Source organism: Giraffa tippelskirchi, chromosome 7, assembly GCF_054371585.1.
Source record: "Giraffa tippelskirchi isolate mGirTip1 chromosome 7, T2T-mGirTip1v1.2.pri, whole genome shotgun sequence".
NCBI classification, from domain to species: domain Eukaryota; kingdom Metazoa; phylum Chordata; class Mammalia; order Artiodactyla; family Giraffidae; genus Giraffa; species Giraffa tippelskirchi.
Genome location: NC_137281.1, coordinates 31,712,206 through 31,736,533, shown reverse-complemented (window position 1 = coordinate 31,736,533; position 24,328 = coordinate 31,712,206). Strand labels below are relative to the sequence as shown.

At 41.3% G+C, this 24,328-nt stretch overlaps 1 protein-coding gene across 5 annotated transcripts in view; it reads right to left on the bottom strand.

Moving 5' to 3' along the window:
- CDH8 (cadherin 8) overlaps nucleotides 1–24,328 on the bottom strand; it is a 1,308,359-nt gene that overhangs the window by 390,285 nt on the left and 893,746 nt on the right. For 2 of the 5 annotated variants that reach the window (XM_081511603.1, XM_081511604.1), the window contains one exon: nucleotides 13,418–13,536. The exons of 2 other annotated variants lie outside the window; for them this stretch is intronic. The gene's annotated coding sequence lies outside the window, so the exon portion shown is untranslated. Of the gene's footprint in view, nucleotides 1–5,165; nucleotides 5,733–13,417; nucleotides 13,537–24,328 lie in introns of those variants that run through there. One more of the 5 variants, XM_081511602.1, reaches the window with a different exon arrangement.

Sequence of the window (24,328 nt, the reverse complement as noted above, 5' to 3'; positions counted from 1 at the left end):
TGCAAGGGAAAGGTACAGGTACTGAGTTACACATGCAAGACTTCCATAATTAGAGCATTTTTTCCAACAAAATATAACTTCCCATCACACAGAGTTTAAAAGCATTCTTGATGCAAGTCTAGTCTTAGAAGTATTCTTAATTTTTATAAGCCCATATCATTTAAACAATGATTTTGAGGGAGCAATAAATGCTTTGTGGAACATGAATAAAAATGACTTCTTAAAAAAGGGAAAAGCTGTGTCTAAGAAAACACTTGGGACAATTTATAAAATTTCTGTAGAGAAAACTGAGGTAGATTGTCACAATATTGGACTTTAGATATACTTGTATCCCTTCCTCCCCTTTACTGAGAATATCCTAGAAAAGAAAAAAAAAAGGCACAGTGCCTGCTAATTGTCAATCCATTAAATCAATGTTGACTGAGCACTAATTCCATGCTCTACCCTCAGCCAACCATCATCCTAGCATTTGTAGTTGTCTTTGACAAGCAGAGTAGGGAAGGAAACTGTTTAAGGTTCCAAATACAAGTGTTATTCTTTTATGATGCTGTCCAAAGAGATACAGAAAAATCACTTCTATGCATTTCCTTCTACTAATAGAACTTTACAAAAAAACAAGACTTCTAAAGTCAAGAAGGTGGATGATATTTGTGCTAGGGACTAGCACATGACATTTAAAACTCAGGAAATAAAAGCTCGGGAGATGAGAGAAAAAGGAAACAGCGTTGGCCCGGATGCTCTTCCATGAAGAGGCGATGGAGATTTCCTTACAGCAACGTATGGGAGAAGCAGCTAAATGGCATCCATTGAACTTATTTCTTTTCTGACCTTTTGAAGTTGCCAGGTTCAACTAATTTTCTCCTCCTGGTTACATCTGAAGCGGGTTCCAGAGGCAGGAACCAACAGTGCAGTTGAGATACACTGCACACATCACATCATCAGCAACTTTCCATGGGAGTCAAATGAGAGCAGACTAATGGCTCTTTGGTTAATTAAGCCCCACATCAGTGGATGGCCTTGAACCATCATAATATTATTCTATTCCACAAGTATACATTTATGAGATTCTGTAAAAAAAAAAAAAAAAAATCTTCCCACACCACAGACAGATGTGTTTGCTTTAAAAGACTAGTCAATATATGAATCCAAGAAGCCAAGATGGCAAATCAAATCATCTAAAGCAGATGAAAGGGCAAAGGGAATAGGATAAGAATCTCCTACTTGAACCAATAAATGAGCTAGTTATCTAGGGACGTTTTCAGGTTTTCTAGAAGTAAGCGCTGTGTGTGTGTGTGTGTGTGTGTGTGTGTGTGTGTGTGTGTGTGTGTGTGTGTGTGTGTGTGTTTAAGTAATACCTAATACAGAGCAAAGGAATCAGCCTTGGTTTAATTCTATGCTCTGTAGGAGGTATACAATACACCAAAGACAGAAGCCTTTCCCAAACTAAAAAGCAAAGTTAGTCCATTTCACCTGTGAATGCCAGCAGTGTTGAAAACAGAAAAACTGCATTTCCCCCATGCCTTGCTTCTCTGAATAACGTTGTAAAAAATACAAAATTATTGAAACTAGTACCGACAGCACCATTGAGCAGAACAGTTTTGAAAAAGTCTTGGGATCTTAGTTTGCATCTATAATTTAAAGGCTAGTCTTTCTTGCTTTGTCAGACACAAAACTTTGCTGATGGAGTAGGAAAGAATGGTTGGCAATACAAACTGAATGTCGTTTTATCCATGAAAAGCTTTTGTTTGCGCATGGCAATTTTGCTCAGATTGGAATGTTGATAAAACTGTAAGGTATACTACCTTAATAGAAAAATAATGAAGATTATTAATTTTGTCTTTAGAGAATTAGTTACTTCTAATGATAAAGTTACTTCTGAACAGTTGCTGATGAAGTGTGGATTCTAACTTTTCGGTCTGTGCTTGATCCTTTTTCCTCACCCATAAACAGAGAAATGAACTGCGAGAGGAAAGCCCTGAGGTACAGTTTCCTGAATAGAATCATTATACCCTCATTCTTTGGAGTCTTCTTGCTTTGTTCCAAGAATCAGGTGCTCCCCGCTAACCAGGAGCATCAGACCTTAAATCTGTTCAGTTTACAAGGAAATATTGCATCATGAGTATGTTGATATAACAGCCTTTACAAAATGCCTTCTCAAGTGCTCTACTACATCCTGCAGAGTATGTTTCACAGATTGTTTTGTTGTTTTTTGTTTTGTTTTTTACTTTGAGTGTACTGCCATTGGCTACTTCTACTGTGTTCAGTGCTAAATTAAGCGGGGGCTTTAGATGAATACTATTTTGACCAGAGTGCAGCATATAATGCTCGCATAAAGTTATTTTTTCAGGTTAAAGACTTTCTTCTTTATCCAGCTGATACACGTACAGCAGGCCAATGGAGCTGCTATTCCAGTGAGGGTTGCTACAAAACTGTTCTTCAGTTAAATTCTTAACACCTTCAGGAGTTCAAGAAATGTATCTTGGACACCCAAAATGCAGCCAAAATATGTTAAGCATCTTGGGTGGAGAGATTTCCTCATCTGGAGTCTTGAGAGTTTTAAGAGACTATAGATTATAAGGCAGACGAATTGATTTTTAAATAGTAATAGTAACTGGAAAATAGAAGATCCAGGTTGAAGGGGGGAACAGTTACAAAGTCTGCATGACAGCATTGCAGCATACGTTTCAGAGAACATCAGCCAGTGTCGCTGAGATACCGGGCTTGTTTGTGATGGCTATGGGATACCTGGATGCCCATGCGGATGGCGTGGGGAACAGAACGAAGAGCACAAACTGCCACAGAGCAGCCCTGAATGAGACAGTCCCCAGGGTTGCTGCGGAGCCTCCACTCTGTTTTCAGACTAGATTTTCTCAACTCCAAGCCCTCTTCAGAGTCCAGGGGAAAAATATATATATTTATCAAAGGTGATTTAAAATCCTGCGACTGCTCCAGCATGAAATGACTATGCGATTGGGGGGCTTCCAAACTGCTGAAGAAGATTTACAGAATATTATTAGTAGTATTATTATTTAATAAGAGGGAGAGCCCTAGAATTTCTTTCAGCCACAGAGCTCAGGGAAGTGGAAAAACATGTCTGGACAGGATGATTATGGAGAACTCCCTTTGAGGGATTAAAAAAAAAAAAAGTAACCCTCAGAGAACATCCTCTAAAGGCCTCTTGGTTAAAAGAGTCTCTTACACACACGTGCGCGTGCGCGCACACACACACACACACACACACACACACACACACACACACACGATAAAACCCCTGCAAAACCGGACAGGACTGATGAAAAACAAAAGCTAGGCAGAAATTTCAGTTATGTTTGCCATGAACGTCAGGACTCATTTTGCATGCAGTGAGGTACAGCGGCCAGGTTGAATGGATGGAAAATCCCACTCTCGAATCTTACATAAATATCTCCTTCCCGCACATAGTTTTCCAGTTGAAAAGCTCCTATAATGAAGCCTGAGGTGACAGCCTAGGGAGGGTTGTTAACCACTGAGATGGCTGTCAGGAATGCTGTAAAGAGGGCCGGCGCTTCCTAGGGTCCCCAACCGCTCCCCCACCCCCCACCCCGTGCCTCCGATCTGTTTCGCGGTGGTACCCATTCAAGAGGGCAGGGCCAGTGCACCTTCTCCTGCGTCCTCGTTCCCATTCTCAGCCCACAGATACTGAGAAGCCAGTGAAAGAAAACAGCCAGCTGATCGGCTGAGTAGCTCCAGCGCGCTAAGGGCAAGGTCGGATCTTGCCTCCTAAAGAGGAAACTCTGTGGAATCTTCAGGAAAGGGTGGTAAAGTTGAAAGGACCCTTTCTCCCTTGCCTGATTATCAGCTCTATCCTTTAACTGGAGCTGAAGTGAGCAGCTGCCAGGGTGGCTTTCCATCACTGACTAATGTTGTGCGTTTGCAACAATAAACAATTAATGTTGTTTGATTTCTTATATGTAGCAGCCCAAGCAAACTGCTGCCATCTCGGCTCGCGGAGACGAACGGCTCGTCCTGGACGCGCCGCCAGCTCTGTGCCTGCGGGGAAGGGTCTCGGGATCACGAAACTTTGAGGTTTCTGCCAGATTGGATGGGGAAGGCTCTGGTCTTGCGGAGAGGAAAAGGCACAGTAAACTGTGGATACCTGTTGGCATCCTCCTTGTAGGCAGCAGATTTTCACTGGCTCCCAGGCTTCTCTGGAGCCTGAGAGAACGGGGATCAAGTCCTTTATGAACCTGTTACGCGCTGCCAGAACCCGGGCAAGAATCCGCTTTTCCTTGGGTCCCGCGAGGGGCGCAGCCCGCCCCCCCACCAAGGGTTCGCGGATGGGGAGGAGTGAGCTGTCAAAAAGCGCAGCTCCGGGCTCTGGCGGCGCTGGGAGAGGGAGTCCGAAGGAGTCCCCGGCTCGGCTCAGGAGGCCTCTGTGAGCACAGTCTGGCGGGCTCGGGGAGGACACTGCTTGGGGGTCTTGCCTGGAAGCGGGGCCGCATCTCGGCATCCACAGAGGCGCCACGCCGCTAGGGAGCCCGGCAAGTTTGCAACCGTCACCGCGCTTCCTGGGGATGGAGGAGCCACTTGTGGGAAAGCCGTAGACTGGGGCTCTCGCGGCTGAGTCGTGGCCCGCTGCCCCACTGCGGGGGTCGCCCTCCCTCTCCTCGGGAGTGGGGCGGTGCAGCAAACCAGCCAGAGGGCACCCTCACCACCACCAGCCCGCTCCCCTTCGCCTCCTTTCTGCTCGGGCTGGCACTTGCCTCTCAGCCGGCGGCGGGTGCTTCCCATTCACCGCACGGACCCCGCAGTGAAGGCGCGCGGCTGCAGCGGCGCCTGCCTATGTCGCGAGGAGGCGAAATCGCCAGGCGACCGCAAGAAAGAGAGCCCAGCAGGAAAGCTGGAGGGGCACAGGCTGCTTGCTTCTCCCCGGGATCTGCTGTCAGAGCAGGTTGCAAAAATGGTCAGGTAAAACCCTGAGGTGATCCCATCAGCTGCGCATAGCAGGAAAGAAGATACAGCTCAGCCCCACACTGGGGCAGCGAACCCACATGCACCATTGGAATGGAGGGAGACGCGCAGGATGCCGGAAGGGGCAGGGGTATTCCTTTAAAAAAAATGAAAGGTCCCTTCTGGGTCCTCGGGGCATGGATTAAAACGAGGGGTTTGGGTGGAGGATCACTCACTCTTGCGGGGCTCCGCGCGGGCGAATTTCAAGCCTCTTGGTTCACTAATGGCTGGAGGGGTTCGAGGTCGGCTCCCGAGGGCGGTGAACAGCGAGCGGTCCCCGCGCGCTGGGCAGGCGCCTCCGGATCGCGTTCATGCCTCTCGGAGCTGCGGGGATTGGTGCGGAGACGCGGGGCGGGCGCGCCGGGCTCTGAGTGTCCGCAGCCCAAAGTGCAGCTTCGCTGGGTGGAAGCTACCGTCCGTGCACGAACCGGCGACAGCAGATGAGCTTCGGGGAAGCAGGGAGATTCCAAATAGATCCACTAATTCTGGGCTGAGCGCTCCGGCGTGCAAGCCCGCCTGCCTGCCAAATGTAACTGTGAAGTGATGTGGAAAAGTGAGTCGGGTGCCTCCCCTGACGGATCTCATTGGGCAGAGCGCAGAGGCAGGTCTACCACTTGGAAATCCATGTAAGCGGGCCCCCTCCCCGCCCCCTCCCTTCCTCCCCCCACCGGCGCTCTGGCGCGCTCGCTCCTCGGTTCTCTCCCGCTACCAAGTGGGCTCACAACTTTTCGCTCCTCGCTCTCGAGCGCGCCCCGCGCGTCTCCGCCTCCGGAGCCACTCGGTGAAGATGCGCCCTTTCGTGCGGTGCGCGCGGCCCGCGGAGGGCCAGGCTCCAGGGTAAAAGGGCTGGCAGACTACAAAAAGATGCGGACGAGTGTACCCGCGAGCTTTCTCTTTGAGTCTTCCCGGAGCTCTGGGGCTAGCGAGATCTTGAAAAACCGTCCCAGTGAACCACGGCTGTTTTCCTTGGGAGGAAGAGGACGCGACAGGGCAAAGGGGTGCGCGTGGGCGGCTTGTCTCCTCTTTAAGCCAAGATCCTCAGGCAAACCGAGTGGGGTGTCGGTAGGACCAGTGCCTGCTGCTCAGACGCTGTGGTTTAGAGGCACTGTGTCGCGGTCCTGTGGGTGGTGCGCATTCCTCATATCCCCAGGCTTCTACTTCTTCAGGGAGATGGGATGAGGAAGCGCAGACCGGCAGACGCAAGGGGCGCGTAAGTAGGTGTGAAAAAAGCAGAACTTGCTTGAGAAATAAAAGGAGAGACTGCTAGGTCTTCTCAATATGCCCTTGCCTGCAAATCTCTCGGGCACCAGATTTCTAGCTCCTTTGCTTCCGCCACGAGATGCCCTTTCGAGTCCTTTGATGGACTCCATTCAAACGTTGAGAATTGCCCATCATGGAGCAGAGCCCATGCAAGAGGAGGAATCATGAATCAGGAGGTCCAGATTTCTTTTCTTCTCATCAGTGAGGCAAACACGTAGAAATAGGCAGCTATTTTTAATAAAATTTGTGAAAATTACTATGAACTAATCCTTATTCCTTTGTTTAACTCCCCTCCACAGAACACTTAGTCCATTCTCTGTGCACTAAAGCTGAACTTTGAGGAAGGGTTTTATTACCTGGGAACAAAGTCAGGAATGGAAGAAGAAAGAAAGGGTATGGAGAACCAGACAAGAGGTCCCTAAAGCTTGTACTGTCTGACTTTAATTAGAATAAGGAGAAGGAGAAAATAGACACAATATGCTTATAATATTTATGCAAATTTGACTTTTTTGTGTCTTCTGTTGCATCTACCATCCCATTGTGAGATGTTGAAAAGGATGCTGACTATAGGTCTAGTATCTGTTTCACATTGTAGCTGATTTAGGGAAGAAACTGAATTATTTCAGAACAGGGAGAAGTGAAGAGAAGCAGGGGGTATTTTCCCATAAGACAGTCACTAAGTAACTGATCTCATCTCAGACTCTGTCTGTTTACAGGGTATGCAGAAATTGGCTAATTTTGTCTTGGGAAAAGGAACAGTAGTCATGCCTCAGTCATATTATAACTGCCGCTGGACCGGACAGTCCCAAGTGGACAGAGAAATAGATCACATCTTGGATGATGCTTAATTTTCAGACATTCATTTTCACTTTGAACAAATGCTCTAAACCTCTCCTTAGGGTACCTTCTTACACCTATGAGAATTAAAGCAAAGGTTATGTGTTACTGAAGCCTGGGAATTATTCCTAGTAACAAAGTCACCTCAAAAGCAAGCTAGAGTGGTAGAGCTAAACCGTATCCTCAAATCTCATCTTCTTAATGGTAAAATAAAACTATTTCAACGACAAAGTGAAGAAAGTCAGAATCCAATGGCTTTAGTTACCTTAGGTTAGAATGTGTTTATTCTGACTCACCTTATCCATGTTTATTCTCAGAGCAGTTAAATACACTGTCCTAGCTGACTCTTGGCCATCTAGATTTCAAGGTAGCCCCCTCTCTATATATATTGCTAATCTCTACTCAAAGCACTGCAGTAGGAATTTCCTACTAATTTTCTCTTGATTCTTAGGAGAGGCCAGGATGATTAAGCAGTGTGAAAGAGGATTAGGATAATGTTAAAAAGCCCTATAAGGATATTTCTAAAATAATCAGGGAGGCTGAAAGACAAGGCATTTGCCTCTTTAACAATTCCACCCCCTCTTAATAGGATGCAGTGTAATGTCACGATGGTGAGAACCTAACTCCTTAAGATAGTTTCTCTTCAGAGTGACAGCCTTCTAGCAGGAAGAGGACTGTAACACAGGCTTTGTAGGATGGCCACTAAAATTGCACGTGTCCTGGAGTATTTTAGGGGAGGAAGGGTAAGAAGTTAATCTGATAGGGCAGCAGTATAATTAGAGAAGCAGTGGATGTTGGGGGAATAGGAGAGGAGGACAGCATTCACAATAACCCTGGCTGACCGATGCTAGGGTAGGAAGAGGCAGAATGTCTCCAGCCTGTGTTTCAGTGACAGGCAGACAGTCCTGCACAGGAGTCTCTGCAGTTGAACGAGATGGAGGGTAACTCCAACCAGTAAAAGGCACTTTTGTTTTTCATGAGGAATGGGACTTTTCTTCTAATTTTGAGTAAAAATGACAGTTAACCAAGGGACTGATTAGTTGGAGGGGGGGAGGAATCTGATGGCTTCCTCTGCACCCGCCGGAAGTGGGAGGGAGAGATAGGAAGACTCCAGCTTCTACAGTTGGAGCAGGAAATGGCAGAATGGAACATATCTATTACTGCCGGAGATAAAATTCAAACTTTTCATCTTTTCCTTCTTCAGTACATGATAAAGAAAGAAAAAAAAAAAAAACACTAAAATTAACTTTAAAATGTGCTTATCATGGTATGATTACTGAGAGCTTTCAGATTTATTGGATTGCTTTTAAATTTAAATTAACTAAGTAATTCATTCATGGGATACCTCTTAAAGGTAAGGCTGAGGAGTGTGGATTCCATGAATGAAAGGATTTTGCAATGTGATACCTACCAAGGGTATTTCGAAATAAGGTTTAAAATAAAAAGCTGAAGAATGTGAAATATGAAGAAGGCAAAAAATTACACCAATTAGTATGTGATATTTTCTAGGAATTCAGAGAACTTTTCTCACATTTCATCTTATGGAATTCCAATTAAAAATCTGAAGATGACTGTGTCTTTTTTTTTTTTTTTGAGAGGGTACATATTTTATTCTCAGTAGTGTACTTTCCTGAGAAGCATATATATATATATATATATATATATATATATATATATATATATATATATATACACACACACACATACATATACATATATAATATAAAAAGATATAACAACTGTGCCATTAGGTAAAAAAAATAATAGTTTTTCTTTTGAAATTTTAGTTTGACTACCAATATTTGAGCCTAAGTCATAAGAATGGAAAGTTTAGGAAAACTGTTTTAAGTTCAAATGTTTAAATACATTAGAAACGTTTCCTTTTTCTTTTCTTCTTTTTTTTTTTTAAGTTTAAGGGTTTGTTTAAACTAGCAAACCAAAAACATGAAAAGATGTGATGATGCTCAAGTTAAGAAAATGTGAGCATCTATAGTGGTTCTCAAACTGTGATCTCAGGCTGAGGTACTGCCTCTTCATCTTAAGGGCACTTGTTAGAAATGCAAACACACCTACCCTGGACCTGGGTGGGGCTCATCAAGCTGCCTTTTACCAAATACCCCAGGGAATTCTGTGACTTGCTAAAGTTTGAGAACTACTGCCTTAGGCTATTCTTTTCTCAGACGATCTATAAAAAGAAGAGAAGAATAAAAGTAAAGTAGGGTATTATATGAATACTTCTTGTCTTCATCCTGGAATATTCTAAGACAGAATACAATCCTAAAGAAAAAGAAAAGCGTGTCACACTAAATTTATCGTGGGCTTGCTTCACCAATGTTTATTGCAGGATTTGAAAAACTAAACTGATTTCTTTAGAAGTGATTATGGATTCTTGGGGTACAATCATCACTGGACTGTATTCAGAGATGTGATGCTCTACATTTCTTGGCTGCTGGTTTTAGCTATCCTGAAATTAGACCTAGATCTCTTAATATTGACTGTAACTACTAATCTTGAACTTGCTATTATATTTTCAGTAAATGAAGGTATAAACACTTTCTGAAAACTACATCTGTGCTGAGAGCATTTTGGAGAAGTTTTTCAAAATGGCATTATCTCGCATCGTCCCAGGTGCTAGGAAAGAGATAAGCTCCAACTGGGCTTCTAAACAGAACCTGACTGGTGGGGGGTGGGGGGAGGGACAGTAGATAGATTTAAAGAGGCTGGTACAAAGCTATCAAATAAGCCAGCCCGGGTTTGGTGGACTAAACACATTTTCATTTGTTGTTTCCTTGTGGGTCTGGGTGTTTAGTTTTCCTGAAAGTGAACAGCAGCTAGATTAAGATTCCAGACCCCTCTTGTTTAACATGGGAACCAAGAAGAAAAAAAAACTAAAAACAATTTACACCATGCTCTAAAAAGAAGAGAAATGGAGGTAGTTTTCCTTTCAAAATCCCCTACTCCACACTATTAGCCCCCAGATACAATTAACTTGGTATATCAGATTGCTTTGGCTATTAAAACATAATACTAAATTTAATTGATCTTAAGTCTGATTTAGAAGATGACCATCATTTGGAATTTGCACACTTATACTAATGTATTAGTACACATGTATAAAGGAATACAAATGTAAGGGGGAGGAGGCACATCATCATTACTTACTGTGTCTAAAATGGGGTTTATCATTCTGGTTACTTTTTATCAAGTTGGTTACTGGACAAGACACTACTACATATGCATTCGACAAATGTCCCGAGAAGTTGAAAAGGAATTACGTTACTGAGAATACGAACATGATTTCTTTATTAGTCAAAGCTGCATAAAACTATTTAAAGATTCTTTGTTTGCTTGTTCATTTATCAAAGTCATGCTGCCTGGAGGAAAAAAAATGCATGAGCTTTCATGTGGCCATCTCCTTCCTGCCTGCACAGACAACTGGCTCTATCTGAGCGATGTCGAAGTTTTGTTTTTTTTTTCCCCACCTCAAGCGCCCTCTAGCGTGCAATATCTGCGTAGGTTGCTATATAGAGGAAGGTGTAGAGAAAAAAAGAAATATTCTACCAATCACTGCCCTAATTCCTGAATTGCCCCGCTTTTCTTTTTCTCCTTCCTCAAAGGGGTCATTTCCACCGAAGTGTTTGGCAAAACAAAAGAGGTGCTTTGCTTCTGCATGAAAAACAAATCACTCATTTACTAAACTGGGAAACAAATGCTAATCCTTTCTCAGGGGTTTCTTTTGAACATTCATCATAATTTTCCAGAAGTTTCATACACTCTAGTAATCAGGCAAATAAAAGAAGGTAAGTTGCTCCCTAGGAAGAAATTCCATTTTGTTCCTAACTCACTGCAGCCTGGCTATAAGACATCTGATGCAAATTGATTAACCTCTCCGTGGGTTTTTCAGTTTGTGTCTCCATAAAAGTGCATAATACTTCTTTCTTGCCTCAGGGGGGTGGTATGAGGCCTAATTGAGGTTTATAAAACAATTTCAGCTCCTCAGATACAATTTGATATACAGTTGAACCCGTCTTTCATCTTGCCTCTACTAACAGGGTTTCAAATTCTGTCTGGTGGTCCAGAGGGTAACTGTGATCAGGATCTGTATTTGCATAAACATGTTGTTAAAACAACTCTATTGTAAATAGTGGCTTTGCTCAGGAGACTCAGAATGGTAGGAGATGGGGAAGAATATTTGGAGAAGAAAAATATATCTGCTTTTGCAAACATTGTGTGTGAATAAATATAGCTAAATAGTAAGGCAAAATTCCTACAAGACATACATTTGGGCATGTCTCCTTAAATTTTAAAACAAGCTAGCAATAACAGAAGGTAGTCCTACTCACCCAAACACCACCCACTCAATACTTAGTCTCAGAGAGAGAAGTAGACACCTGTAAACAGACTTGTGTACTGGCATCTGTTCAGATGATGGGGTGTCTAAACACCTGTTATGCAACTCGAGATTTTATTTACTAATAATATGATTATTATACATCACTGTGTTTTACCAATACCCTTATAGCTATGATATTTTACCAGGCCGGAAAAGAAGGAAGCGAGCTAGCATTGTAACACACTCCATTAGCTCTTTTACATGCAGTCTTCCTTTAATTATTAAGGCACTGTGAATGGAGAGGATATTGTTGGTATCCTTTAAGGTCTGAGAAAACTGAGGCTCAGAGACATGAAGTGATTTGCTCAAGATTACTCAGTTAATAAGTTAAGGAATCAATTCAAACCTAGGGTTTCCAACATTAAATATAATCTAGTACTACCTTTCCATATTGAAGCACTAGTAACTATTACAAGCTACTTTCAAAACACTGCACCACTACTTTCCCTCACTGCAGAAGGGACCTACACAGCGCAATACAAGATGAACTAAACATTATGCATTCCTGAGAAGAATCAGAATCCTTAATTAATTGCAGTGGTTTTGAAAATATAGATCCCAGATTCCATGGTTAACCAACTAAATCAAAGTCTCCAAGGGGAATGCATATTTTCAAAAAGCAAACATGGTGATTCTGATTCAACATAGCAAACATCATTCTGGAGACCATTTGAGAATAATGAAACCAAATGTATTCAAAGTCCCATTGAGCTCCTCAGTATTGGAGTCCCAGACAAAGGCACTCTTGTGCTATTACTATTTAGACATGTATAGCCCTTCGTATGTTCTTCCTCAATCCTTGCAATAATCTTCTGAGGTAAGAAGATACATTATTTCCTCCATTTTATAGAGTTGCAAGCTTTTAGAACCAGAAGGGCCCTTAGAGATAATCTAGTTCAACCTCTTCATTTTATAGGAAGAAAAAAAAATTGGATAAGTCTTCTGACTCCTAAGCCTGAAGATACATAACCATGCTCTTGGAAAAAGCCCAGGCCAGATCCCAGGTCACTGGATCCAAACATCCCTTTAAAGGATATATCAGGTTGTCACTTGTCCCTGAAAATATGGCCCAGGGAAAAATCATTAAGCTAATAACTCAATTAGTCTTCCAGATACAGTCAGAAGAGTGGGGAAAAAACAAACAACAATAGAAAACATAGTTTAGACCCAAATTAATGCAGACTAGAAAAAGTCTACTGACATTTTTCTGGTGAGATTACATTTAGTCTTTTCTCCTAGTATCTGCTCAGTCTAATAATATGTCTTGTCTTGGTTGAATTATTTCAGTACCCTGGAGTTTGGTTCACTAATGTAGCCCCAGAGGCTCCTTCAAAGCAGATCTTGTGTGCAGTGGATTTTTGGAGTGAGAATTATTGTGGAATCAGAGGACGGTAACAGCATAAGAAAAAAAATAACTGTGCACTCATGCGTTCTGATGTACCCTAAAAGTTTCTCTGGTATCTTCTGGTAGAAAACCCAGACAGAAACAACTCATTTTAAATGGAGATATGTAAGAGCTGACTTCTGCATTCTCTGAAAGCAGAGAAAAGCAAATGCATGGAGCCTGTTGAATTTTTTCTCACTTTCCTTTTTTGCATAAGGATATTCTGGCTTTCTTCCCTAAATGATCTCATTGTGCCTAAGCAGGGAACCCCTTATTTTACACCAAGTTGTTTGCTGGCTGTCCAAAGCCCTTCTACCGCCACTACGTAAGGCATATTGTCACTTTTCTGGAATAGACAGTGATAATAAATGACATTAGCATTTGCAGTGGGTATTCTTTCTACTGAATGTTTAATATCTTGCTAGGAACTATAGGGAGTGATTGGCATAGGTTATCTCATTTATTCTCTACAATAACCTCTCGGTTTTTCAGATGAAGAAATTGTCAAGGGAAATATATTTTCTTCTCTAAATTCCAATTAGACTTTTGCTCACCTTTTTACTATCACTTTATAGCACAGTCTCTTTGTCCTTTGTGGATCAGCCAAACTAAATGTTTCTTGGTCCTTTGAAAATGTTAACACCCTGATGTGGGAGCATAGGAGGTGTGACACCTGAAAGAAAAAAGCAAGATGTATAGATGTTTCTGGGGTCATATAGCTATGGTCAATTGTCACAGTATTGGTACTGTAAATCAGACAGCTAAGTGGTTAATTAAAGTTTGATAACCTTTCTGAGTCTTATTTGCCTTTGTGTATAAGGTATGATTTCTTTTAGGATCAAACCTGAAGCTCCAATACCTTGGCCACCTGATGTGAAGAGACAACTCATTGGGAAAGACCCTGATGCTGGGAAAGGTTGAAGGCAAAAGGAGAAGGGGGCGGCAGAGGATGAGATGGTTAGGTAGCATTATCAACTCAATGGACATGAATTTGAGACATCTCCAGGACATGGTGAAGGACAGGTGCATTCCATGGGGTCACAGAGTTGGACATGACAACAAATGAACAACCACAACAAGAGAGTATTATATGCTTTATGGAATGCTTAACTCACAAGGGTGTTCAATTAACAGATGCAGTGAAAGAAAAAGGTCTGGTTTTTAATATATATGTTAGTTTCCTCTCAAGTGAGCCTCCCTATAAAAGCAGATAGCCAGAAAACAGATTCTTCTGAGATCCCTCCAGTTAGACCGCTCCTTTTCACTGTGTAATCCTGTCTCCTGGCTACACAGGGCATTCAGTCAGACCTCAGTCAGCCCTTTAAATGGTATCATCCTCTGTTTTTCAACACATCTGAGCTCCAGGCAAACAAGACTTCATTTTTCTCCAAACTCTCATTTTCTAAACAATTTATACCTGTACACACAACTGTATTTCTTTTTGAGAATTAAAATTGTGTGTGTGTGTGGTTCTTTTCCTTATTTCGTCCTCCCTGAGCTCCACTTTGATTAGTAAGGCAGCTAATGTTAAAAGGAGGCCTGTCTCAATCTTATGATCTGGTAAAAAAAAAATAGGGATTGATATTTTACATTTAATGATCTAAATTATGGGATCTTGAGGCATAAATGAGAGAAAGGGAAGGCTCAGTGTCAAGGTCCATAGAGAAGGCAAACTTTCTGACTTCTCTGTTGAAAAAAGTACCAGTATCAATTTTCTGTCAGGAGGGTACTAGAATTTACAGACAGGAAGGGAATTCCCTGGTGGCACAGTGGCTAAAACTTTGTGCTTCAAGTGCAGGGAACACAGGTTCGATCCCTGCTCAAGGAGCTAAGATACTACATGCCACATGTTGAAGCCAGAAAAAAAAAATACAGACAAGGAAAAGGACTGGCTATTAGGTTTCATACTAATTTCAGAATAGTTGGTAGGTAAGTCCTTGGCCAGTTGAGGGCTTCAGAAAAGCACCCTGTAAACAGTGGGTCAGCCCCGTACTTATTTCCCTATGAATGAACTATGCAGGAGGTTTTTCACTTATCCAGTTATTTGGAAGCCATCAACCTTGGAGATTAGAGCTTGACCAGCTTTATGAATGGGTAGGTCTCAGGGGAAGAAATCTGGACAGAAAGCCCTGGATTGGGCCTGAATAAGGGAGTCTGGCTCTTCTGGGCACTTGCCTGGAATCTGAATTTGCATAGCAAGAACACTGATTTTTTTATATACCGATTGTGAACCTTTTTAGAAATGCATTGTTATGATGCTGCTGGTAATTATAGAGGATCTTAAGCCCCCCTGGAGACATTCCTTGGAAATGCCACTAGGCTTGGCTCTGTACTCTGGGGATGCAATTAGCATCTGCTTGTTGAACAGACTCTGAGCATAGAGAAATTATATTCTCCCTCTCTTAGGATACCTATCCGTGATTAGTGGCCATCTTATCTGCCCAGATGGAGCACAGGTATCACTTAAACTCTAAATCTTCACTCACGTCACCACTTATGTACCTCTGCTACTCCTTGCACGTATTGGTAGTATGAGGCTGAACGCACTGATCTGTCACTGAATGTTTATTTGCCTACTGCCCTCACTAGATTGATTCTGAGCTCTTTGAGAAGCAAGGACTATATTATCTATATCTGGGTATTCCCAACCTAGTCCAAAGCCTGATACATAGTTGATGATCAGGAATTATATTATTTAAGATAAGAAACAAGTGAATATGACTGCAAAGATAACTATGGGATTATAGTCACCAGTTGGCGAGAAATACACCCAGATTTGGAGTTAGAAAAAATCAGATGGCCCAGCAGATTGGTGTGGGGAGCTCGATGAGGATAACAGATTTCACTGGAAAAGAGAGAGGGAGGGAAGAGGATCCCAACACAAAGTGAAAAAAAACAAAACCAGGAAACGCAATCTCTTAGAACAGAAATAAAACAGTGAAGCTAGACTAAAAGGCTGAACAACTGAAAAAAATTAAAAATGTAACAAACTGACACAATTAAGAGTGAACACCAGGAAACAATTCAGACCCCAAATGGTGAGTTGCACAAGAGTAGTAGCTAATACTCCGGGAGATAGTGAAGGACAGGGAAGCATGGTCTGCTACAGTCCATGGGGTCACAAAGAGTTGTGACAATTGCTAAATTGTGTCTGACTCTCTGCAACCCCATGGACTGCAGCAGGCCATGCTTCCCTGTCCTTCACTATCTCCTGGAGTATTAACTACTACTTTTGTTCAAATCACCATTTGGGATTGTGATCCCATGGACTGTAGCATGCCAGGCTCCTCTCTCCATAGGGATTCTCCAGGCAAGAATAGTGGAGTGGGTTGCCATGCCCTCCTCCAGGGGATCTTCCCAACCCAGGGATTGAACCCAGGTCTCCCACATAGCAGGCAGATTCTTTACCATCTGAGCCACCAGGGAGGACCCCATTGATAAGGATTCATTTTCTCCTTAGCGCTTCATAATTTGGTACCTAAGTGTTTACAAAGGAAGTTCCCATTCTGGAAGAAAAGCACCCCCCTTCATCCCAGGTAGAGTACACTGTCTCTGTAGCCTGTAGACTCTTGTGCATGTCATGCCATCCCCAAGATAGCACTCGAAAATAGATTCTCAGAGTGCTTTCTTCCTCCAGAGCTAGACATTTCCTCAAAGACCAGAGGGAAATATTTTGTTCATTTATCTTTGAATCCCCAGTAGCACAGAAATGATGCACCATAAATTTTTGTTGATTTATCACCTCATATCTATCCCACAGCAAGCTGCAAGATAAATCGATCCTGTCCAGAAGCCCCATTTTTCAGATGAGGAAACCAGAAACATCCAGTCAGAGTTGAATCCAGGAACCCAATCTGAAATCTTTGAACTCATTGGGCTCTTTTTGCTGTGCCGTGCTACAGCAGAGAAAGATTACCAAGGTCGCACTGCTTATTAATTACATCTTTTCTGTTAGAAATTCTAAGAAAGTATGATCCTTTAGTATTGACAGAGAGGACCAAAGAAACGTCACCACTTCTCATGCTTTGCAAGCATCAAGGGCAAGGCTTAGCACTTCTGAGTCAGTCTTGAGCACCTAAAGCACCCTTTCAAATGCTGAAGTGATGGAAAACAGGAAAGGTATTTTGCATCTGGATGTACAAATCCATGTGTACTCTAAGGGAGATGGAATCCATGCATTTCTGATTAATTTACACTTAAATCAATGAAGTGTTTGGAGAAGATATTTGCTGTTCAAGAAGCCTTTTTAAAAGAACCTAATGGGACTTTAAAGTTATTTTTGACTTAAGAAGAGGAACTTATCTTTCCCCTAGATCTTCCACTCAAATGATATGTTTCAAAGTCTCATTTATGAACAGAATCTTATTGCTCTCAAAATCTTGCCACTTCCCCCTACCCAGGTATGATTCATCTGTATTTCATTAATGGTGCTTTTTTCATTTATCTATTTATTTTGTCAGTGTAACTTTTAATAGAACCAGCAGATATACTTGTGGAGTCTGCCAGAATATTGGGTGTGATTTCCTCAGAAAGTCTCAGAGTGTTCTACCTAAAATGTGGAGTGAATTACACAAGTTAAAGAAGATTTCTGTAAGAAGGAAGGATATGCAGAGAGTGAGGACAGGGCCTTGGAAGAGATGAAGTTTTCATGTTTGTAGAATAGGTAGAATGAAAGGACAAAATATGTTGAGGGTTGGTGGTAACTAGAATTAATTAACCAGCAGGTATGTTGGGTTATTTTTTACAGTATAGGATGTTATTTCATTTAATCCTCATAGCTCTCCAGAGAGACATGTGACCCAGATAACCCTCATAGCTGTTCAGAGAGACACATGACCCAGAGACGCATTGCACAGTTAAAGAACATGAGGCTCAGGAATGACTCCCACCGCTGGCAGTCCAGCCCAAACTGGTTAGGAGACCCCAGCATTTGTCATACTGCAGGTGGTGTACCCCTGTGGTGATCTCTGATGGGACACAAGCGTGTAAAGTAAACACCACTGACTCACCAGGTGAGAGAGTTGCTTGCTTTCCAGTTCTCTTTTAGTCCACTGAGTATGTCTAAGAGAACCTCCGCTCCCTGCCAGTGGAGATCTCTCTAACAAGCGGAATGTTGCCCTCAGGCTCAGAGCCTTAAGCCATTTCCAAGTGCTTTGTTAGACTGTAAGAACATTGCACTGCATTCACTCATTTTATTTCTAAGTTTACCTTGTATTTATGGTGAGTGAAAATACCTTCATTATTTTTTAGATATGGATATACAGTTCCCCTTTAAAACAAATATTTACTTTGTTAAAGTGAGTTGATTAAAAATTGTATCACATAGATGGTACTCAGACATTTAGAAAAACCCAATACAAGACTACATAAATGACCATCTTCAGGGGATCTTCCCCACCCAGGGATCAAACCTGCATCTCTGATGTCTCCTGTAATGGCAGGTGGGTTCTATACTACTAGCACAACCTGGGAAGACCCCTAAATGACTTCAGCTTGGGTCAAAGAAACATATACGTTATATCAGCATCCTTTCAAAGTATTATTATCAAGTCCCCTTAAACTTGGAAGTACGCATACTTAAAGTATTATTCCTGAGTTTGAAGTTTTTACTCAATACCAAATGTTCCAGATTTCTCTATTTTGATTTCCTATAAAATAAACTATTAAAAATATAAATGTCAAGTCTGGGAGTTACAAAGAATTGAGACAGTATAACCTATTCCAGTGGACTTTGCAGAAATGCTTTTAGTCTCCAGGTGCAAACAGTATTATACTATTGTCTCTGTCCCTGCTTCCCCCACTAATATTTGGAAAAAATAATCATCATCTTCAGTTAACATCCTTGACAGGGGTTGATGAAAATCACACTGTATTTTCTTTTTGTCTGGAAAGATTCAACTAAATAATCAAATAAATCTTCCCAGCATACAGATTTGGAGCAGAGTGAGTGAAAACAAATGGAAACCTTCCATTTTTTGGTGCCTATTTTATTTGGTTTATCACCCAATTTCATTTAGGGAGACACTTTAGACTTCTTCAATGAGAGTTTATTTTTATTTTTTTCCTTGCCATTGTAAAGGGAAGTCAATATATTGCTCATAAAGTGTTAAAGTCTTTATGAACTGCTGATAGATATCAAGGAAATGCTCTAAGGATTAAGAGGTGAAATTGTGGCAGAATATCCACTTCCTCTAAATATTACCTTCAGTAGCTTTACAGCAAATATTGCAGAAGAAAGAGAATATAAATCACTCAAGTCCCCCAGGACTTAATACTGAAGTACCATTTATGCTTTTCTTTTGTTTGAATTACTGACTAGCATTCTACTGTGTGAGAGGGGAAAAAAAATTACAAAGAAAAGTGGAAAGACAAAAAGAGAAAGAAAGAGAAACTGGAAAAGTATAAAAGAAAATAAATGCTAAACACGTCTGGTGCCCTTTGATCCTTGAGCTTACATCCTATGCCCAAGCCCTTGGTATTTTGGGAACGCTTATGGGGATGTTTAAACCACACATCTCTTTTCAGGGCCAGATGTGAAGTGTACAATCTAGAAATCATTTTAGGATTTCACAAGTTTGGAGTCAGGAAATCTGGGACACGTTCTGGGCCTTATTACTGACGAGGTGCAGGGCTTTTAAGAAGTAAAATAATATAGGCATACCTCATTGGATTATACTTCACTTTATGTGCATTACAGATGCTGCATTTTTTAAAAATTGAAGGTTTGTGGGACTTCCCTGATGGTCTTGTAATTAAGATTCCAAGCTTCTAATGCAGGGAATGTGGGTTTGATCTCTGTTTGCAGAACTAAGATCCCACATGCTGCGCAGCGCAGCCCTCCTTAAAAAAAAAAAAAAAAAGAAATTGAAAGTTTGTGTCAACTGCATTGTGTGTTTTTTTGACAATAAAGTATGTCTAAATTAAGGTATATGCATTTTTTCAGAAGTAATGATATCACTGTGCACAGAATATAGTATAATGTAAACATAACTTTTATATACACAGGTGAATAAAAAAAATCATATGACTTACTTTATTGTGATATTCATTTTATTGAGGTGGTCGGAAACCCAACTTGCATAACTCTGAGGCATGCCTGTATTGTTTTATTGTTGTTTTGATGTGTTTGTCTTTTGAAAAAGACGTTGCTGTAGTCATTTCTTGATATATTGTAACATGATCCTCCTGTTCTCTTTTCTACCTGCCTGTGAGTTTGTCCCTGTCAACTGAGTCAGTCAAGACGGGAATGCTGATTTATTCTAGTGGTCCTCTGTAAATGTCACTTTGGTATCTATACAGAGCTTTCACCTATTTTTTTTTTTCCTGCACTTACCGCCTCCACTACTTCTCGTTTAACCTCCCTGAACCTCGGGCTCTTCATCAGCAATTTGAGAGAAATAAACTGTGCCTCAACTTTCTCACTGGCTTGTTGTGAAAATCTAATAATATGAAGTATATGTGACAAAATTGTGTGAATGGCACACATATACACACACAGTGTTATGATCTTTATGCCAACGTGTGAGATCAAAAGCAAGAAACAGCAATCGAACTCTTCCTAGTTTGCTTGAAATTTTGACTCTAACATGTCACTTGTCATTTTCCATAATGATTTTACAAATCGAGAGGCGAGAGCCCACACTCTATGTGTGGGGGCTAAAATCTCCCTGATCAGCAGACATCCTTGTCTGACTTGCCACTTTCTTTAAAAATTCCATCGTGAGCATTTCTCATTAAGAGCTAACGCATTACGTGAGTGCTTAGCAGGAGTAGTATTTAGTTTGTCTGATTAACCCTCTAGAAGTCGGTGTCTTATTGATGTAAAAACAAGTACATGAATGACTACATGTACATGACCACCCAGTTTCATCAAGCGTGTGATTATTATCATGCTGTTACCCTACTCAGTACCAGGTGCAGATAATTCAGAGATGAATGAGACAAGATGCCCTCGAAAGCTCAGTCAAGTGGCAGAGATGATGTGAAGACATGAGCTCAATACAAGGACAGCTCTCAAGAGCTGCAGCAAAATGGATGGATGGAAACAGTGACGGCTTAGGAGTCAGGGAGTACCCTTGGAAATGTCCTGGTAAACTTCTAACCTTGGGGAAGGAGTCAGGCATGGTTGGGGCATAGGCCACATAGGAGAGTACAAGGTGAGAATCATGGGTCCTGTGTTCAGAAAGTTAAATGGACCAGTTCACGGGGCCTTATCTATTAGACTGAGAAACTTGGGCATTACTCTGCCAAGCCTATCTCATGTTGAAAAATATCCAGTGGGTATAGATACATCATCTCTGTGATAGCCCCGCATGAATAGAGCCCTGGAAGTTGCGTGAGTATAGATTGGATAACAGGCAATGGGAGTACTAGTTAAGAAGTCATTGCAGGGGACTACCCTGGTGGCTTCGTGGTAAAGGATCTGCCTGCCAGTGCAGCAGACACAGGTTCAATCCCTGATCCGGGAAGATTCCACGTGCAGAGAAGCAACTAAGCCTGTGAGCCACAACTGCGGAGCCTGTGCTTTAGAGCCTGGGAGCCACTCCTGAGCTCATGTGCTGCAACTACCGACGCCCACGTGCCCTAGAGCCTGTGCTCCACAGGGAGAAGCCACAACGATAAGAAAAGAAGCCCCAGCCCTTCGCAGCTAGAGAAAAGCTGGCTCAACAACGAAGACCCAGCACAGCCAAAAATAAATAAATAAATGAAATTGTTTTAAAAAGAGAAGTGCAATATAATCTAAAAAACAGCAAACGTAAAATAGCACTCTTCTAAAGGCTTTTAACTCATTAACTTCTTATAAAGCCCTATGGCATAGGTAACCTTATTATTCTTATTTCACACATCAGAAGTGTGGGGGACAGAGAGGTAAGTTGCTCGTGATCACACAGCTAGTGAGGCCTCAGAGATCCTATCCTTAAAAATTATATCATACCATAGTGGCCCAGGAAAGAAAATTTGAGTGAAAACATTGTGAAAATATGCTTTTTATTTGACTGTACATTTTGTATTTGCTATCTCTCTGCCTTTATATAATGAATTTCCTTTTTGGAGTTATACCCTCCAGGATAGGTGCTCTGAAATTTACAAATTATTATTACTTTCACTATGTTTTTTAAATTAATTTTACTGGAATATAGTTGCTTTATAATGCTGTGTTATTTTCTGTTGTACAGCCAAGTGGATCAGCTGTATGTATACATATATTTCCTCTTTTTTGGATTTTCTTCCCATTTAGGTCATTACCAAGCATTTCAGAAAGAGAAATTAAGGAAACAATACCATTCACCATTGCAACAAAAAGAATAAAATACTTAGGAATATATCTACCTAAAGAAACAAAAGACTTATATATAGAAAACTATAAAACACTGATGAAAGAAATCAAAGAGGACACAAACAGATGGAGAAATATACCGTGTTCATGGATTGGAAGAATTAATATAGTGAAAATGAGTATACTACCCAAAGCAATCTATAGATTCAATGCAATCCCTATCAAGCTACCAATGGTATTTTTCACAGAACTAGAACAAATCATCTCACAATTTGTATGGAAATATAAGAAACCTCGAATAGCCAAAGCAATCTTGAGGAAGAAGAATGGAACTGGAGGAATCAACCTGCCTGACTTCAGGCTCTACTACAAAGCCACAGTCATCAAGACAGTATGGTACTGGCACAAAGATAGAAATATAGATCAATGGAACAAAATAGAAAGCCCAGAGATAAACCCACCCACATATGGACACCTTATCTTCGACAAAGGAGGCAAGAATATACAATGGAGAAAAGACAATCTCTTTAACAAGTGGTGCTGGGAAAACTGGTCAACCACTTGTAAAAGAATGAAATTAGAACACTTCCTAACACCATACACAAAAATAAACTCAAAATGGATTAAAGATCTAAACGTAAGACCAGAAACTATAAAACTCCTAGAGGAAAACATAGGCAAAACACTCTCCGACATAAATCACAGCAGGATCCTCCATGACCCACCTCCCAGAATATTGGAAATAAAAGCAAAAATAAACAAATGGGACCTAATTAAAATTAAAAGCTTTTGCACAACAAAGGAAACTATAAGCAAGGTGAAAAGACAGCCTTCAGAATGGGAGAAAATAATAGCAAACGAAGCAACAGACAAACAATTAATCTCAAAAATATACAAGCAACTCCTGCAGCTGAATTCCAGAAAAATAAACGACCCAATCAAAAAATGGGCCAAAGAACTAAACAGACATTTCTCCAAAGAAGACATACAGATGGCTAACAAACACATGAAAAGATGCTCAACATCACTCATTATTAGAGAAATGCAAATCAAAACCACAATGAGGTATCATTTCACACCAGTCAGAATGGCTGCTATCCAAAAGTCTACAAGCAATAAATGCTGGAGAGGGTGTGGAGAAAAGGGAACCCTCTTACACTGTTGGTGGGAATGCAAACTAGTACAGCCACTATGGAGAACAGTGTGGAGATTCCTTAAAAAACTGGGAATAGAACTGCCATATGACCCTGCAATCCCACTGCTGGGCATATACACCGAGGAAACCAGAATTGAAAGAAACGCGTGTACCCCAATGTTCATCGCAGCACTGTTTACAATAGCCAGGACATGGAAGCAACCTAGATGTCCATCAGCAGACGAATGGATAAGGAAGCTGTGGTACATATACACAATGGAATATTACTCAGCCATTAAAAAAAATACATTTGAATCGGTTCTACCGAGATGGATGAAACTGGAGCCCATTATACAGAGTGAAGTAAGCCAGAAAGAAAAACAACAATACAGTATACTAATGCATATATATGGAATTTGAAAGATGGTAACGATAACCCTATATGCGAGACAGAATAAGAGACACAGATGCATAGAACAATTTTATGGACTCTGAGGGAGAAGGTGAGGGTGGGACGTTCTCGGAGAATAGCATTGAAACATGTATATTATCATATGTGAAACAACATCATTCCATGTTCGATGCATGAGACAAGAGCTCAGGGCCGGGGCAATGGGATGACCCAGAGGGATGGGATGGGGAGGGAGGTGGGTGGGGGGTCCAGGAAAGGGAACACATGTAAACCCATGGCTGATTCATGTCAATGTATGGCAAAAACTATTACAATATTGTAAAGTAATTAGCCCCCAACTAAAATAAATAAATTTATAAAAAAAAAAAAATTACCGAGCATTTAGTAAAGTTCCCTGAGCTATACATTAGGTTCTCATCAGTTATCTATTTTACACATAGTATCAAATAACTAATGTGTCAATCCCAATCTCCAAATTTATCCCACCCCCACACTTGGTATCCATATGTTTCCTCTCTACATCTGTGTCTCTATTTCTGCTTTGTCAAATAAGTTCATCTGTATCATTTTTCTAGATTCCGCATATAAGCTATATGATACTGGTTTTTCTCTTTCTGACTTATTTCACTTTGTATGACAGT